Consider the following 20,438-nt stretch of genomic DNA (forward strand, 5'->3'; position numbering starts at 1 on the left):
CTCTAAATACCCTGCGATCTGGCGAGTATTTAGCGGAAAACCCAGCATGTCACACATTTATCTCGAAAGCTGGAGACTGCAACTGATTATGGATCCAGGCATATCAATTATTAATTTCATCGCTTCTACTTGCGATTTCCGTCTGCTGTGAGATGATACTGGAGCACTTTTGTAATGGGCGTATGTACGAGGGCGTTCAGTAAGTAATGCCACATTTTTTTTGTCCTGGAAGCAGGTTGGTTTTACTTAAGCTTCCAGAATATAAGTTCAATGCGACGACTTTACACCACCGTACTGGAAGGCTTGTATGCCGGAATGGTACAACTCTACTGGTCGACGTCAGATCCAAAATGTTGCTGCATCAATAACCTTCCCATGGAATTGGGCCAAAGAGATGGAAGTCCGAGTGAGAGTGTCCGCACCTTCCAACATTGCAGGTGTTACAGTTACGTGCGGCCGGGTGGCACGCGGGAGATCGGGCAGGTGGGCAGGTTTGTGCGATCTTGTTGCGATGATGACAGACACCTCGCCCTCAAATCACCGTGCTTTGCATCACTACTAGGTCTTGGTAGACATTCTGCAAGTGCCGATGAATATCTCAGATCTGGTTTTCCTCCAAACCAAACCGAATTGCACGTATCTGCTTGGGTTCCACCTCCGTTACAGACGCAATTTTGAAGCCTCGATATAGGGCCACCACCTGTCGCCATTTCAACAACCTGTAGTGGCTGGAGCCGGCATATTCCACAATGTTCCACAACAAATTCCTCATTCTTTCAACCGAAACTGGCCAAGAAAACATCTTGTTTGCCCTTCGTAATTCTTTAGCTGTCAGTAAAAGTATGGGTCATAGTGTTGCCATAACGGCATACGCTTTGTGGGACTCACTTTTAATGAACACGTCGAAATTCTGATTCCATCAGCAACCAACCATTGTATAAGCAGAGATAAGCTTTTCTCATTCTGCGAGTCATTAATGTACATAAATGGCACCATTTTTATGTAAGGTCACAAAACTTTGTCCGAAAACTGATTATACGTATCATTCCCGATTTGGTGACTGTTGTGTAGTATTATAATGCCGTTTCACTAAGTGTTCTACGCCTTGTTGGACTTGAGTGCCAAATTTGCCACCAACTTCTTGGAGAAAAACAAAAAATGTTGGTAACAGTTTTTAGAAAGTGTTAATCTATACTGGGTTATTAAACTTTTCTTTCGCTTGCTGGTACCATACTTTGTCGTAATAATTAGCATTTACGTCTAATTTACACAAACGTGGAAAACGCATTGTCTTAAAGGAATTAGCTGGAACGGGGTAAACCCGCGTGACGTCGCGTAACCGCCAGCTGTTTGAAACTGACAGGTCCACATGGAGAGATCAGCCGCTGACGACTCGTTCGCCGCCGTCTTCCGACCCGCTCTCGCCCGCTGCCTGGCTGAGCCGGCCTAACCAGACGCTGTGCGTGCACCACTTGAGCACAACCTGCGATCAAATTTCTTTCTCAAAATGACGAGCCTGTTTGCGACATACAGCAACACAACGTCAGCACCGGTGCCGGTAGACTCCTGCTGGCACATTGTTCGGTACTGATCCTCAACGGCAGTGACGATTTCAGTCTGACAAGTGACATGCTGGGCGCGACAGGTGTAGGTCTCTCCAATGAGTAGTTGGCGTCGTCGTCGATTCGTCAATTCTCGAGAGACGTAAATCCTATCAAGGCGGCTCACTGAGTGAACTGTCTGGTAAATATGTCCAGGTCTGTCTCTGTGCCAGACATTCCAAGTGTCGTGGAGCAACAGATCATGGACGACAAGGCGTAGTTTTTGACACGTGTTGTTGTGGGGCATTTGATCCTAGGCTCATCCCCAAGCTTGTAATGGTCACAGCGCCAAAGAAATAAAGAAATGATTTCAGGTATGATTTCTTCTGAGTAGAAGCGTGCTCCATTATGTTGGAGGGTGGAGCCTGATAGGGCATAAATATTAACAATACATGTCCCCTTGACGGTGATCGCCATGCCTCTGGCGGATGGAAGATATGTGATGTCAGGTACCGGGATGCCCTAGTAGATGTAGATGGTTACGCCACATACGAGGTGATCACCAGGGAAATATTAAATGTGATAGGCCGCGATATGCAGAAGTGTGGCTAAATGCACTTCCTGTGGTAGTGTAAGTTGGTTCAAATGGCCCTGAGCACTATGGGACTTAACTGCTGAGGTCATCAGTCCCCTAGAACTTAGAACTACTTAAACCTAAGGACATCACAAACATCCATGCCCGAGGCAGGATTCGAACCTGCGGCCGTAGCGGTCGCGCGGTTCCAGACTGTAGCGCCTAGAACCGCTCGGCCACCCGGGCCGGCCAGTAGTGTAAGTCCAGTTCCCATATCATCTCTCGCAACAGTTGAATTTTTACTTGGGAGTTAATGTCAGAGTTAATCGTTGCTATTCCCCACTTTTGAAATCGAGCCCCCCCATGAAGGGAAACTTAAGCGGTGGGTGAGGAGGGGCGAGGCAGCCGCGAGCAAGGCCGTACGTCACTTGACAGCGTTGGCGTAACTAAGTGATCCCATCCCCAGCGTTTGTTTTGAGTGATCGTTGATGTCGTCACGCCACCCTGTAGAGAGCGTCTCCGTTATGGCGTCCATATGTTTCACGTCGTCTGGAGGAGTGGAGGATGCCTTGGCGGCGGTCTTAACAGCAGAGTCCATTGCCACAGGTGCTCCTGGTTGAGCCAGCGGGGTAGGTACTTTCACAACCAGATCCGGCGTCACGTTGTCGTCATTCTTGTCGTCCAGGTTCTCCGAGGGCTCATTGGCCCCGATGGCCTCTGAGGCGTCTGGAGGTGGAGGAGGAGCGGTGAGTTGTTCAGGGATTATACGTCGCCTTCTCTTGTGCTGTTTGGGTGAACCTTGTTCACATGTCCGAACCTCCGTGTGGAAGTACGGAAGGGAATAGTAGTGTTCCAGGATGAACGCCGTCACCGGGACGAAGAGTGATGTGACGTTCCTATGACCCACCGGGAGAAGATCGGCAGTCGTCGCTGTTACCAGTGTTGTTGAATTTGCGTCAGGCTGTGAGCGTTACGCGACGACCCTGGCGCTATCCGTGGCGTCTCGAAGGGGCACTGGTACTTGGTGTTGTGGCGTAACAAGCTAGTCACGCCACACTGAGGAGGAAGCCGAAAGGCACGCGTACACACACGCCGACTGGCGTCAAGTCTGGAACAGGATACGTATTGAATACTATAAAGAAAATACGTATCTTTGGAATATACTTAACTTTTAATCAATCCTTGTGATACATCTCTCTTGACTATACAAATGAGACTCGTAAGATAATGCACTGATACAATTGGCGCCTTGCTTGGTTGTAGCCATTAACTTAGCTGAAGGCTATTCTAACTGTCTCTCGGCAAATGAGAGCAAAGGCTTAGTCAGTATAGTCGCTAGCAACGTCGTCGTACAACTGGGGCGAGTTCTCGTACGTCTCTCGAGACCTGCCGTGTGGTGGCGCTCGGTCTGCGATCACACAGTGGCGACACGCGGGTCCGACATGTACTAATGGACCGCGGCCGATTTAAGCTACCACCTAGCAAGTGTGGTGTCTGGAAGTGACACCACACTTGGTCCAGCTGAAGACGGTCGAGGGGAAGGAGAAGATAGCGCCGATGCGTAGGTGACCGATAAAACTGTCGTCGGCGTCCAAGGCGCCACAGCAGTGGCCAGAAAATGGGCGCTGACGATAGTCGGCGGGAGGAGGAGACAGCACCGATGCGTAGGTGATCGATGAAACCGTCGTCAGAGTCCGAGACACTACAGTAACGGCCGGAAATTGGGTGATGAGCCGCTGAAGACCGTCAGACCTGAGGTGGCCTTCTTTGTTGCACACGGAACATATCTTGGGTTGGTCGTTGTATGTAAAGACCTTGCGGCACCCACTGATCTGTATATATAAGGCTAAGTGCAACAGAGATCGATGGTGGTCTGTCGTGCACCGTTAAGAAAGGGGTGCGTTTGGAACTGCTTCCGGCTTTCGATACTATGACCATGTAGAGCGCCATAGGGGCGGAAACACGTGATAATGTCTTCCGTTCGGAGCTAGAATGGTAATTCGAGGTCTCTTATGGTGCGCTTGCCGAAGCCTGCGTGGTCGACAGTGACCGCGACGACATTTCAGACGTCGTGGCAAATGCGTAGTCCATGTTCGTTGTCACGAAGTATTCGTTCACACGCCGCCTCGTTGACGACTTTGGCGTAAGGTGTGCTACTTAAGATGGACAAATGCATGCCCAAAATCTCGGAAGCTAAGATCTTAGTTATGCCGTGGAGGAACCGTTCCACTTCAAAAGCCTTTGGTCAGATATAATCATAACAGAAAATATAAAGTAGTGTTGTTGTTGTTGTGGTCTTCAGTCCTGAGACTGGTTTGATGCAACTCTCCATGCTACTCTATCATCTGCAAGCTTCTTCATCTCCCAGTACCTACTGCAACCTACATCCTTCTGAATCTGCTAAGTGTATTCATCTCTTGGTCTCCCTCTACGATTTTTACCCTCCACGCTGCCCTCCAATGCTAAATTTGTGATCCCTTGATGCCTCAGGACATGTCCTACCAACCGATCCCTTCTTGTAGTCAAGTTGTGCCACAAACTTCTCTTCTCCCCAATCCTATTCAGTACCTCCTCATTAGTTACGTGATCTACCCACCTTATCTTCAGCATTCTTCTGTAGCACCACATTTCGAAAGCTTCTATTCTCTTCTTGTCCAAACTAGTTATCGTCCATGTTTCACTTCCATACATGGCTACACTCCATACAAATACTTTCAGAAACGACTTCCTGACACTTAAATCTATACTCGATGTTAACAAATTTCTCTTCTTCAGAAACGATTTCCTTGCCATTGCCAGTCTACATTTTATATCCTCTCTACTTCGACCATCATTAGTTATTTTACTCCCTAAATAGCAAAACTCCTTTACTACTTTAAGTGTCTCATTTCCTAATCTAATTCCCTCAGCATCACCAGATTTAATTTGACTACATTCCATTATCCTCGTTTTGCTTTTGTTGATGTTCATCTTATATCCTCCTTTCAAGACACTGTCCATTCCGTTCAACTGCTCTTCCAAGTCCATTGCTGTCTCTGATAGAACTACAATGTCTTCTCCATGAATTTTAATACCTACTCCGAATTTTTCTTTTGTTTCCTTTACTGCTTGCTCAATATACAGATTGAATAACATCGGGGAGAGGCTACAACCCTGTCTCACTCCTTTCCCAACCACTGCTTCCCTTTCATGCCCCTCGACTCTTATAAGTGCCATCTGGTTTCTGTACAAATTGTAAATAGCCTTCCGCTCCTTGTATTTTACCCCTGCCACCTTCAGAATTTGAAAGAGAGTATTCCAGTTAACATTGTCAAAAGCTTTCTCTAAGTCTACAAATGCTAGAAACGTAGGTTTGCCTTTTCTTAATCTAGCTTCTAAGATAAGTCGTAAGGTTAGTATTGCCTCACGTGTTCCAACATTTCTACGGAATCCAAACTGATCTTCCCCGAGGTCCGCTTCTACCAGTTTTTCCATTCGTCTGTAAAGAATTCGCGTTAGTATTTTGCAACTGTGACTTATTAAACTGATAGTTCGGTAATTTTCACATCTGTCAACACCTGCTTTCTTTGGGATTTGAATTATTATATTCTTCTTGAAGTCTGAGGGTATTTCGCCTGTCTCATACATCTTGCTCACCAGATGGTAGAGTTTTGTCATGACTGGTTCTCCCAAGGCCATCAGTAGTTCTAATGGAATTTTGTCTACTCCCGGGGCCTTCTTTCGACTCAGGTCTTTCAGTGCTCTGTCAAACTCTTCACGCAGTATCTTATCTCCCATTTTGTCTTCATCTACATCCTCTTCCATTTCCATAATATTGTCCTCAAGTACATCGCCCTTGTATAAACCCTCTATATACTCCTTCCACCTTTCTGCCTTCCCTTCTTTGCTTAGAACTGGGTTGCCATCTGAGCTCTTGATATTCATGCAAGTGGTTCTCTTCTCTCCAAAAGTCTCTTTAATTTTCCTGTAGGCAGTATCTATCTTGCCCCTAATGAGACAGGCCTCTACATCCTTACATTTGTCCTCTAGCCATCCCTGCTTAGCCATTTTGCACTTCCTGACGATCTCATTTTTGAGACGTTTGTATTTCTTTTTGCCTGCTTCATTTACTGCATTTTTATATTTTCTCCTTTCTAAACTAAAAACTAAACTAACTCCGTCTACAGGCCGCAAGCGACCCATCGGGACCATCCGACCGCCGTATCATCCTCAGGTGAGGATGCGGATAGGAGGGGCATGGGGTCAGCACACCGCTCTCCCGGTCGTTATGACGGTTTTCTTTGACCGGAGCCGCTACTATTCGGTCGAGTAGCTCCTCAATGGGCATCACGAGGCTGAGTGCACCCCGAAAAATGGCAACAGCACGTGGCGGCGGGATGGTGACCCATCCAAGCGCCGGCCACGCCCGACAGCGCTTAACTTCGGTGATCTCACGGGAACCGGTGTATCCACTGTGGCAAGGCCGTTGCCATATTTTCTCCTTTCATCAATTAAATTCAATATTTCTTCTGTTACCCAAGGATTTCTATTAGCCCTCGTCTTTTTACCTACTTGATCGTCTGCTGCCTTCACTACTTCATCCCTCAGAGCTACCCATTCTTCTTCTACTGTATTTATTTCCCCCATTCCTGTCAATTGTTCACTTATGCTCTCCCTGAAACTCTCTACAACCTCTGGTTCTTTCAGTTTATCCAGGTCCCATCTCCTTAAATTATCACCTTTTTGCAGTTTCTTCAGTTTCAATCTGCAGTTCATAACCAATAGATTGTGGTCAGAATCCACATCTGCCCCTGGAAATGTCTTACAATTTAAAACCTGGTTCCTAAATCTCTGTCTTACCATTATATAATCTATCTGATACCTTTTAGTATCTCCAGGATTCTTCCAGGTATACAACCTTCTTCTATGATTCTTGAACCAAGTGTTAGCTATGATTAAGTTATGCTCTGTGCAAAATTCTACAAGGCGGCTTCCTCTTTCATTTCTTCCCCCCAATCCATATTCACCTACTATGTTTCCTTCTCTCCCTTTTCCTACTGACGAATTCCAGTCACCCATGACTATTAAATTTTCGTCTCCCTTCACTACCTGAATAATTTCTTTTATCTCGTCATACATTTCATCAATTTCTTCATCATCTGCAGAGCTAGTTGGCATATAAACTTGTATTACTGTAGTGTAGATTTTCAAAAACGGTTGGCCATGGCTCTAGTACACGTAAGCGACAAGTAAGTGGCGGCCGCTGGAAGCAAATTAAAGCACTCGCGCATGCTCCGCGAGCGGAAACACACAGCACGTCCACATTGCACAGATGTGAAAGCCGGGCTGTCCGCTAGACCACCGTGTCCGACACGTTTTGATGAATGAGTCTGCGAGCGTTCAAAGATGTGACATATATGGTGGTGTCTTTGGATTCGATTGACTTAGAAGCTCAAACTATTTACATCGCCAAGGGCTCATTGACCACAGTACTCGAAATAAATTTCAAAGTGTTACCCCTATACATCTCTGAAAAAAGGTGTCTTAACAGTCGGACAGATAGACAGACAGACAACTAAGTCTGCACTGAATGATCATGTCAGGTGATCGGGATAGCTAAGTGATCCTATAAGTGTTCTGTTTTTATTGAGTGAGACGATAAACTCAAAAAATGATGCCATTTCTGTACATTACTGAATCGAGGAGTCTGATTGTCGATGAAATCGGAATGTCGACGGTTCATTAAAAATGATTCCGCCGAAGTGAGTGCCCTTCTGTCAACCCTACAACGTATACTTTTACTGTCAGGTGATGAATTACTTTTGCCTATTACAAAAACGAAAATCACCAACAGAAGCGATGAAATTAATAATATATTTTCCTGGATCCGTCATCAGTAGCAGGCTCCAGCTCTCGAGATATGCTTGGTTTGCCATGAAATTATCGCCATATCCCGTGGTATTTAGAAGGATAAGGAAGCTGCTGTTCCCAATGATAATCACACTAAAGAATGTGACTGTGGCATATGTGCCTCCGTGCGGTGCTGGTGGTTCTTCTGTTTGTTATGCTTTGTATGTTACTGTGACAGAAATCACCTTGTGGAACACACTGGTTCGCTTCTAGTTTTAAACAAAAAAATTAAAGACTAATATACTAGAATCCATACGTTATTCACTATCCATCTCTGTTAGTAGCATATGTTTCGTTTCCTGTGATATGTGGACTTCTTTATTGTCCCACTTTGACTCTGTTAATGAGACTATACTATTGCTTAGCTTTTAGATTAAACTGTAGTCTTTAGTTGACGGATTTATAGCATAGGGGCTGGGATGACGATAGTATCAGGTGGCGGACACAGCCACTGCCACCTTGTGTTACCAAAGTGCTAAAAACGACACGAATAGATCTTCAAATACACTCAACAAAAACGGTTTTGCATCACCCCGGTTCCCAGAACACCTGAAGATAGACGTTGACTGTGGATATAGTATCAGAGACACAGTCCTTTTGACTGTTCATAGATGTAACTAAACCCGCCCAAAGATGTAAACAATGCATGAGCAGCGCCTATTAGACGGAGGGGGTTCGACAGCCAATCAGTTCCAGTCATTCCACCAGGAAGGAGGTACACGGCTCGTGTTGTCTGTAGTTCAACCATGCCTAGAAGGTCAATACCGCTGTTCGATAGCGTCCGCATTGTTACTTTGCGCCAGGAAGGGCTCTCAGCAAGAAAAGTGTCCAAGCGCCTCCAAGTGAACCAAAGAGATGTTGTTCGGACATGGAGGAGACACAGAGAGACAGGAGCTGTCGCTCACATGCATCGCTCAGGCCGCCCAAGAACTACTACTGCAGTGGATGATCACTACCCACTGATTTTGGCTCGGAGGAACCCTGACAGCAACGCCACAATGTTTCGTGCAGCCACAGGACGACGTCGTGCTACTACTCAAACTCTGCGCAATGGGCTGTATTATGCGCAGCTGCACTCCCGACGTCCAAGGCGAGGTGCACCTTAGCAACCACGACACTATGCAGTGCGGTACAGATGGGTCCAACATCAAGCCGAAACTATCGCTCAAGATTGGCATCACGTTTTCTTCACCGATGAGTGTCGCATATGCCTTCAACCACACAATCGTCGGATACGTGTTTGGAGGCAACCGAGTCAGGCTGAATGCCTACACACTGTCCAGCAAGTGCAGCAAGGTGGAGGTTCCCTGCTGTTTTGGGGTGTCATTATGTGGGGCCGACGTACGCCGCTGGTGGTCATGGAATGCGCCGTTTACGATACGTGAATTCCATCCTCCGACCGATAGTGCAACCATATCGGCAACATAATGGCGAGGCATTCGTCTTCATGGACGACAATGCGCGCCCCCATCGTGCACATCTTGTGAATGATTTCCTTCAGGATAGCGACATCGCTCGACTAGAGTGGCCAGCATGTTCTCCAGACATGACCCCTATCGAACATGCGTGGGATGGATTGAAAAGGACTGTTTATGGACGACGTGACCCACCAACCAGTCTGAGAGATCTACGCGGATTCGCCGTTGAGGACTGAGACAATCTGGAGTAACAGTGCCTTGATGAACTTTTGGACAGTATGCCACGACGAATACAGGCATGCATCAATGCAAGAGGACGTGTTACTGGATATTATAGGTGTAGAGGAATCTGGGCCACTTACTGTGAAGGTCTCGCTGTATGGTGGTACAACATGCAATATGTGGTTTTCATGAGGAATACAAAGGGCGGAAATGATGTTTGTATTGATCTGTATTCCAGTTTTCTATACAGGTTCCGCAACTCTCGGAACAGAGGTGATGCAAAACTTTGATATGTGTATGTGTATTTGACGTTTGTTAACTGTGTAGGCGCAATTTACTAACGGAAATACTTACGTAAGAGGTGATTTAGGTTTCGTCTCAAAATAATCATTTCATCTCATTAACTTCATTTCATCTAAAGTCTTTGCCTTACCAATGCTTTTTTTTCAATTTGTGCCACGGCGATGTAGAGAGTAAGATTTGTAGTCTCAGTGCTTATTTGTCCTTCCAGTTTTACCCTGTTTATGTGACAGACAGCTTTTTAATTAAGCAAGAGCCATAAAACAATTCTCTCGAGTGACAAGTTGATGTTCGTAGTGGTTATCTTGAAACCGTTACTGACACTGTCAAATAATCCCCGAGATGAAACGAATTTACAATTAGCGTTGTTCACTGAGTCAGATCCGACTCCCAGTGTCGTAATATTTAAAACAGGAGACTGTTCTAACAATAATTTACATACAAATATTTTTAGACTAGAGGTTTCGTTAGTGTGAAACAACCGAGAAATAATGTACGAGCAAAATTCGCGAATTGCAAGATACAGCATAGAAACGTCTTCCGTCGCACAGCTTGGGTAAAATCATCTTGTTACATTGGTTCCTCTCTATATTAAGCCATCTTAAAATTTAGAAGCTCATTCATCAGATGTTTTTTACTGCTACAGGCAAGGCATCATGAACACTTACTTTGTAATCATTACGAGGAGTTGACACTTTTCGTCCATTAGGTTTTTATAGAGTGAATGACAGTTTTGCTTAAGAATGACATATTCGACACATTTATGGCAACACTTTTTGTTCCTTGTTTCACATTCTCATCACAGCGGCTTCTCCTTTCATGACGTCAGAATCAGGAATCACACTTCCACTGCAGTTATTCATTTCCTGTAATTATCTTTCTGGCCATTGCGTCCTGTATTTCGATTATTGCGAGAAATTCCCTTGCACGGTTTGCCTTTGTGAAGTGAAACTATATGTTATTTGCAGAATGTGACATTGGATTGAAAAACGCGAACATTCGCAAGCGATACTCTGTTGTCTTTTCATTGCCAGGCGTTGTGGCCGAGCGGTTCTAGGTGCTTCAGTCTGGAACCGCGCTGCTGCCACGGTCGCAGGTTCGAACCCTGCCTCAGGCATGGATTTGTGTCATGTCCTCAGGTTAGCTAGATGTAAGTAGTTCTGAGTCTAGGGGCCTGATGACCTCAGGAGTTAAGTCCCATAGTGCTCAGAGCAATTTGAACCATTTGTCTTTTTATTTCTGTTATTGTGTGTTAGTGGTGGTGCCAACGCCATAATTCATGATGGAAACTCTTTTCAAGTGTATAATATTAAAATGAACGTTATTTACTCATAATATTACTAGCGTCTGGTGATGCTAGGAAAGCGAATCGCTTACAGTGAATGAGTTTTTTAGTTTGTAGTTTGCTTAAGGCAGAAAAATAAAAAAAGGACCTATGACAGCTACAAAAGAGGAAACCCTCGAAATAGTTTTCCCTACTCTTCTTTTTATGATGATGGACTTGTAATGACTGCATCTGGACATTATTCTTAATTACGCTTTAGACCTAAATTCTAATTACAGAAATGCCAATAAAACTCATTGGCCTATACTACTGTTGTAGCACCCCTCCTTTTGGATGGTATTATTTAAACAAACCACTTCAGCAGGCGTCGGACCTGACACCCACCGGCCGGTGTGGTCGTGCGGTTCTAGGCGCTTCAGTCTGGAACCGCCTAACCGCTACGGTCGCAGGTTCGAATCCTGCCTCGGGCATGGATGTGTGTGATGTCCTTAGGTTAGTTAGGTTTAAGTAGTTCTAAGTTCTAGGGGACTGATGACCACAGATGTTAAGTCCCATAGTGCTCAGAGCCATTTAAACCATTTGAACCTGACACCAAGTTGACGAAAACTTTTAACCAGGTACGTGTAATAATTTAACATGATCGTTTCAAACCTTTTTTTGCAGAGTTGTACCCTAACGAATTTGAAATACTTCAGTAAATTATCTGAATTTTCTTTCTGCGAACTCAGAAGTAGAGAGAAGAGAGAGAGAGAGAGAGAGAGAGAGAGAGAGAGACGAAAATTCGATCACTTGTGCAACGCCATTTTCATGAAAGTTCAGTGAATTCTCGAACGTTGACATTTGAGAATTATCTCTGCTCTTGCCTTCAAATATCGGTCACAGATCCACTTCGAAGTTAAATATTATAGTATTGTCAGCAAAACTCAATCGTGAGGGAAAATCAGTCTTCTTCTAATAAAATCAGATCAAAAGCAAATAACTTTCTTCCACATAACTGTTCCCTTCAGCTTTCTTGACGGATAAATAAATTATTTCACACTTTCAACGTTGTGTTTTATTTGAACTTAGCCTTTTAGTAACATCGATATTGATCGTTGAAGAGAAGAACAAAAGCTGAACTAACTGCCATTAAATTTTCATTTACAACATTGATTGCCTTTTTTTAGTAACATACAATTAATTACATTTATTTCATTTCAACCAGAGTGTGATAAACACGCCGGCAGGATCTTCTACCGCGCAATTGCTTTCACCTGGTGGACAATCGCGGTCAGCTCGATACATGGCGGTTCCACGGAAGATGCTGCCGTCGACGTATTACTTTGCTCTTCCACGACATACAACAGATACAAAACAAATCGTTGAAATGCGCAGCTCTAATTTGAAAAACCCACAAATAATACTGACAATACTCTTACTAAATGTCTAATGCCATACTCGTAGAATGCATCCAACATATCAGAACCTGCAAACCGAGCGATAAGAAAAATGATGCAACCGTCTTAATATTTGGTTGAACTGCATACCCCACTCGCTAGCTCAGTTTGACAATTGATAAGAATAATACTATCCCCATTTTCTAGCAGCGCGGTCTAACGCGCTGCTTCCCGAGAGGAGCCGAACCGCACAATTAGCCTGGGTTCGGTGTGGGGCTGCGGTGGGGTGGGTGGACTGCTGTGGCTTGTTATGGGGTTGTGAACCACTGAGGGCTACGGCAGGACTAAACCTCTCCGTCATTTCTACGTCCCCGGTTTAATACACAATACACACAATCCTATTTTTGCTTTATTTTAAGAGTTATGTTTCTCTGTGGTGATTATTAAACAGCGCTCATTCAGTACTGTGCATCATATCATCCTATAAATTTAGACAACATTTTCCATGGAGTACAGCGATCTGGTGCTATACTTTCGTTAAAAACAACAGCCGAGATCGCAATATCATTTGTTTATTATGATCGGTTTCTGTTTATGTTAAAGCAAGCCTAAGATTTTATGGCTGTCTAGGCTGGAGCAATCGCCTCTTCGGGTTTTTCACTCGAAACCACAATCGTACACTGTATCACGAGAAAAAAACAAGGAGCCATCAGCACCAGTCATAGGAGGTCAAAAACTCTGAGGGTGGCTTTAACATAAGCAGAAGCCAGTCATAATAAATCAATGTTATTGCGATCTCGACTGTGATTTTTACCCAGAATATCATCTTATACTTACGAATACAGCACCAATTAAATCTCTCGGCTTAACTTATCTTCCAGTGTTTCTCGAGCTTCTAGCTCATGTCTTAAAGATCACAACATATCTTTCCGAAAAAGCAACGCATGAAAGTTCTGAGTCTACTCATGTAGCTAATATCCATGTGATACTCTTTCATATTATAAGATTTTTCTTAACTGCTGATATATCTGAACATTTGTTTCTGCCTGTATCCCCAATCTGGCAAAGTAAGTATATATAATCAGCTGTATTGAGGCAGTCAATTAAACTACATTAAGTTAGCTTCTATGCTACCCTCTCCTCTCATTTTGCATTTAAGCAGTTACTTCTCTGCCTGCGGTTAACCTACATAGATTCCGAGCACTCATAATGACATGGTTGAAGTCTTATGATTCAGACTCTTATTTAAATTAACATACACTGACGGAAAAGAATCACAACACCAAGAAGGACTTGCGCCACATAAACAAAAGTTGCTAGGCGTGATCCTACATCCGGTAGAAGACTTCTATTCCAATTTCGCGCCATTCGTATAAGAGTGGCGCTAGTAGCCCCAGTATAAGGATGAAACTCACATTTGCTTTAAATACACGCTGTAACGGTCGTGAGCGCTACTTATCTTTGACAAAAAAAAAAAAAAAAAAAAGGCTCTGAGCACTATGGGACTCAATTTCTGAGGTCATTTGTCCCCTAGAACTTAGAACTAGTTAAACCTAACTAACCTAAGGACAGCACACACATCCACGACCGAGGCTGGATTCGAACCTGCGACCGTAGCGGTCTCGCGGTTCCAGGCCGGCCGGTGTGGCCGTGCGGTTCTAGGCGCTTCAGTTTGGAACCGCGTGACCGCTACGGTCGCAGGTTCGAACCCTGCCTCGGGCATGGATGTGTGTGATGTCCTTAGGTTAGTTAGGTTTAAGTAGTTCTAAGTTCTAGGGGACTGATGACCACAGATGTTAAGTCCCATAGTGCTCAGAGCCATTTGAACCATTTTTTTCGCGGTTCCAGACTGCAGCGCCTGGAACCGCACGGCCACTTCGGCCGGCTATCTTTGACACTGGAGATCGTGAGTTGATGTTAGTCAAGAACGCCTTTCGACGAAGACGGGCACCTCATTGAGTTTCAACGAGGTTGTGTAATGGGGTTACGAGAAGCTGGATGTTCCTACTGTGATACTGCAGAAAGACTTGGCAGGAATATAGCCACTGTACATAATTGCTGCCAGCGATGGTTACGAGAACGTACAGTCGCAAGGAGACCGAGCTCTGCACGGCCACGTGGCACTACCGAGAGAAAAGACCATCTTGCTCGGCATATTGTTGTGGCGCATCGTACTGCATCTGCAGCTGAAATCTGAGTAGCAGCTGGCATCACAGTGACGCAACAAACTATTGTAAGTCGGTTACTTCAAGAAGAGTTCCGAACCAGACAGCTTGTAGCGTGCATTCCACTGACCCCAAGCACCGCCATTTGGGAAATCATAGGACGACAACTCCAGCGACATCCACAATGAGCATTAACCGTCTCTGTATTGACCAACCAGTGTAAAAAGCGTGGAACTCCATCCCACAAACTGACATCCGGCACTGAAGACATAAAAAGAGATTGGTTCCTTAGTATCCTGATTGGATTTTTCAGACTCCTCTGAGCAGTCTATATTAACTCAACCAACTACTTCAGACTGCATGCCTGCATTCAACTTTCTAGGGGTTACACCGCTCACTAATCTTCCAGAATTTCACACTTGCGGTGGCTTGTCTCGCGCTTACCTTAACCTAAGATGTTGCAATATTAAACAAATGTATTCTCGGAACTTCAATACTCTACGTTAACTTTTTTTCTTTCTAGTGTGCATCCAGTATAACTTATTATCTCCAGCTAACCTCTCCCATTACCAATACGCGCTGACGAACCAAGGTCCACCAGATACTTATGTGTCTTTACTGTCTCCTGTCCCTGAAATATTATTATTATGTATTATTTACTACCTATATTTTCTGACTAATCTTAAAAATAAGCTGTTAACTAATTCCGTGTCTAGGCACTTTTCAGAATAGGCTCTTGAGACATTTCTTATCTTATGAACTAGACATCGCAGTTGCATATGTTTTGTAGTCACACTGTTCCATTCCATTTCTTTATAGTTAAACAGCTAACGCTTGTCTCCGATTAGTGGCTTGCCGATAATTCTTCCTTTCCTCCATAGTTTGTCCTCTATCCTTAAACACTACAGGAAATACAGCTCTTCCTCTCCTTGTGTTAATTACTTAGATTATTAAAAACTTGTAGCCATTGGTGGTCAGCTGGCTTAAATCTATGAATAACTTTATTAAATCTCCTGCAACTTGTATGCTTCTCACTCTTAATTGTTGAAAAATGGTTTAACTTAGTATACACTACATAGGCGTTTAATAACACCAGATAGGTCTCTTTCAGTAACAAAGCATTTGGATGAGGCATCCGTTCCAGTTATAATGGTCCTTCGTATAAGTAAAAGAATAAATTAAAAAAAACTTTTAGCATTCCTTCTCACTTTTAGAGCTTTTGGGATGTGGTTTAATTAAGACTAAGTCTCTTAATTTGAGAAAGAAATTTCCGAGAATGTAAGTCTGGAGCACAGCATGGTATAGTAGTGACACATGGACTGCGGAAAATCGCAACAGAAGGGAATCGAAGCCTTTGAGACGTGGTGCTACAGACGGATTTTGAAAATTAGGTGAACTGATAAGGTAAGGATTAAGGAGGTTATTCGCAGCATTGACGAGTAGAGGAACGTATGGAAAACAAGGACAAGCTGAAGGGATAGGGTAGTAGGACATAAGTTAACACATCAGGAAATAACTTCCGTGGTATTAGAGGGAGCTGCAGAGGGTAAAAACTGTAGTGGAAGACAGAGATTGGAAAACATCAAACACATAACTGATGACGTACGTCGCAAGTGCTACTCTGAGATGAAAATGTTGACACAGGAGAGGAAATCGAGGTGGCCACATAAAATCAATCAAAAGACTCATGACTCAAAAAAAAAGAGGTGAAGAGGTTGGCTCCTTAGCGTACTGATTGTATTTTTCCGACTCCTCTCAGCGGTCTATACTAACTCAATATCTACTACTTCAGCCTGTATCTGCCTATTTGCTCCATGTACTGGTGGCCATGGAAGTACTGATGGTAATTGTTCCCCTAGTATACGTTTACCTACTATTTATAAGGGGGAAAACCTGTACTTAAATGTGGGGGTTCAGTAAGTTTCAATTAACCAATCATCACGTATTCTCCAAGTATTTCATTTCCCTAATGATGGTTCAAAATTGTTCAAATGGCTCTGAGCACTATGGGACATAACATCTATGGTCATCAGTCCCCTAGAACTTAGAACTACTTAAACCTAACTAACCTAAGGACGTCACGCAACACCCAGTCATCACGAGGCAGAGAAAATCCCTGACCCCGCTGGGAATCGAATCCGGGAACCCGGGTGCGGGAAGCGAGAACGCTACCGCACATCCACGAGCTGCGGACTTTCCCTAATGATCGAAAATCCAGTTCCACTTATTAGTTTAAAAAGTGCGTAATATATCAGACCATTATGTTTCGTTCTTCTTTCGCAAATGAAACACGCGATACTCTCGTTGAAGCTTCTGTGTCAGTTACGTTTTTAACCTAGTATAGGAAACGCACGAACGTGATGCACACTACATAGACGTCTCACTTTGCCCGTTTTCGAATCCTTTAATCGAACTGCTATTCGGTGGAAGAGAGAAAACTTTTATGACAGCTTGTTTCGTTTTGTACGGCGTCCGCGTACCTACAATGGATTGCAGTAAAAACTGTTCCTATCTATTACGCTTTGTCGTAACACGTTTCGAAAGTAGTTTACTTCCCTCTCAAAGGATATCTGCTGTGGTTAAAAGTTAAGTCCCCTAAATTTATTCGTTGCTCGTTTACACTGATTTAAATATAATTCGAAGCATTATCTAAACCCGTCACACCGTCTACTGCACGTACTTGGATCTGAACTCGTGTCCGAAATTAAAGCAACAAACAGAAGTTTTGCAATGTTGCGTTAATTTTTCCACAAGGCAGTATAAACAGGTGTTTGCAATGTAAAGAATACACAAAGCAAACAACTGCAATATGCATAACAATAGATGAAAATTTCTCCTTTTTTTAGAACTTAACGGATCTGCACAAACATCCGACAACTGGTAAATGTGTTCACTATGGAATGTGACCATCTCTGGCAGCAATCCAGGCTTGACAACGACGAAGCATGATATGAATAGCGTTATGTTGAGGCAATAAGGCCCATTCTTCCAGCGGAGCTACTCGCAAGTCTTGCAGAGTGGCTGGTGGTTGCTGACGTGATGCAACCCGTCTCCCTGGTGTAGCCCAGAAATGCACTGTGGGATGCAAATCGGGAGTGCGAGCAGCACACCATGCGTGCAGTATATTCCGTTTCCAAGAAAATATCAACCACTCGTACTCTGTGAGGTTGAGTATTATCGTCCATCAATACGAAATCTGGCCGCACAGCACGTCGCAACAACCATACATGAGGTCTCAAGACCTCGTCACAATACCTGATAGCAGTTAAACCTTTCCAATCCATCCGTACAATTTCATGTAGGGGTGTTCGAGTGGTTAACATAATCCCTGCCCACACCATTAGCGATCCTCCTCGATATCGGTCTCTTTCCTCAATGTTCGGGTCGCGAAATCGTGTTCCACATTCAGTTCATATGCGAATCCGTCGATAATCACTTTCCAGACCAAATCGGGACTCATCTGTGGAAACAACAATGACCCACTGTTCAACTGTTCAGGTGGTATGTTGACGTCTCCACTCTACACGTTCCCTTCAGTTAAGAAGCGCCAGAGGCACACATACAGCAGGTCTCCGACAATAAAGGCCACTCTGCTCTGTCGAAGCCTTCTCTACGCCGTTTGCCTCGATACAACACGTCCAGTGCACGCTGCGTGGTCAGATGCCAGTTGCTGCGCAGTAGTAAGACGGTACCGTCGTGCCCTTACAGCCAAATGACGGTCCTCAGTTTCAAAATGGTTCAAATGGCTCTGAGCACTATGGGACTTAAAAAAACATCTGAGGTCATCAGTCGCCTAGAACGTAGAACTACTTAAACCTAACTAACCTAAGGACATCACAACCATCCATGCCCGAGGCAGGATTCGAACCTGCGACCATAGCAGTCGCGCGGTTCCGGACTGAAGCGCCTAGAACCGGTCGGCCACCGCGGCCGGCTGGTCCTCTCTTTCTGATGTCACACTTTGTCGGCCCTGCCCTGGTCTTCGGAATACAATAGCTGGCTCTGTAAACTGTTGCTACATCCGAGAAACAACAGATCGATTCACTTTAAGCCATCGGACCACTGGAGTTGCCGAATGTTGTGCTTCTATTCTTCCTATGGCACACCACCGCAGAAAGTCTGGTAGGCGTATTCTCTGTGCCATACTGCACCGTCTGCAACTGTGTACACAGCGATTGTGGATGTGGGACTACACGGCAAACACTATTCCGTTTGACAGGTGCCCTGATGTCATCGCTGGCATATTTTTCCGATCATACGGACATCTGCTGATAGTTTGTATGATTATATTGGGCATTAGACAATGAACTGGGAAATACCAGTTTGATGCTTCAATTTGGCACACTAGTATAGTAAATCGAGTGTAAACTTCTGCTGCTCACTTTCTGACCAGTATTTTCCTTTGAATTGTTGTAGAAACTATGACTAATTCTTAAATTCGTTTGTGTGAAGTACCGCTCATTCAGCTCTTTCAGTATCTAAATGTCTGATCGCAAATGGTATGTTCTTGGTGTCGTCCCACTAAGACGGCGAAGTTCCCTCAAAAGTTCTCAAAAATATTGTTGATTGTAGCTTTTCTTTTGGTTCGAAACTCTTTAACCAATTAGCCATGTGGGTACTGATAGATAAACTAAATTCCTACCACTATTCATTTGGCTAATACCGTTTACCCTGTTCACGTTGATACAAACCCAGAGAAACGTTTTTTCTTGTACCAAGTTCCGCTGACGCAATCGTACATTAGAACAGTCAAAAACCCCTTTATAGCCACTCCTCTCTACATTAATACTACTGTCCGCAGCATAAGGGCTCCTAGAAAATGTAAAATCCCAGATCCATTAAAACACTACCAACAATCGCGCCTCGGTCTATTCCTTCGGGCAACGCTACCTTGTCTATCCCATGATCGTCACCACAGCATGAACACTCTCTGCTATTATAATATTTTAACGTACTTAATGATTTACAGCTTTTCGATACTTCTGCTTTTAACTTCCTATTCCTCTACGTTCTTCTTCTACGCGATTAATAATGACAGCCATCTCCCCACTCGGAAATATAGGGTGTTCAGCGACCCCAGTAAACGCGTCATGAATGCATATTGATAATTCATTACAAACGCAGACAGTTTGATCCACGGTGTCTCGGCCGATAAGAATATTATTTTTATACGTTTCCTCCCGAACTAAAACTTTCATACTCTGGATCTGCCTGGCCGAGCGGTTCTATGCGCTTCAGTCCGGAACCGCGCTGCTGCTACGGTCGCAGCTTCGAATCCTGCCTCGGGCATGAATGTGTGTGATGTGCTTAGGTTAGTTAGGTTTAAGTAGTTCTAAGTCTAGGGGACTGATGACCTCAGTGCTTAGAGCCATTTGAACCATTTTGATCTCGATCTGACGAATCAGATTAATAATATCCTTTTTCATTTGCAACTTCTTTAGACTCGCGAATGTGATCTTCCAGCCTGGAATGCGTATTCGCAGCCTATTTACTTAAGCTAGTTAATTCAAATTTTGAGCTGTTTGGCTATATTCTGATTCCTAATATCTAAGTTTTGGTTTAGTTTCTGGCGGACAAAGTCGTTTATCCATATCCATACGCTGTCTTCCAACATTATTACTTTCAATTCAAAAACTTGATCTACTCTCTATACGACACACAGTTATAA

The sequence above is a fragment of the Schistocerca nitens genome, chromosome 3 (assembly GCF_023898315.1).
Source record: "Schistocerca nitens isolate TAMUIC-IGC-003100 chromosome 3, iqSchNite1.1, whole genome shotgun sequence".
In the NCBI taxonomy this organism is placed as follows: Eukaryota; Metazoa; Arthropoda; class Insecta; order Orthoptera; family Acrididae; genus Schistocerca; species Schistocerca nitens.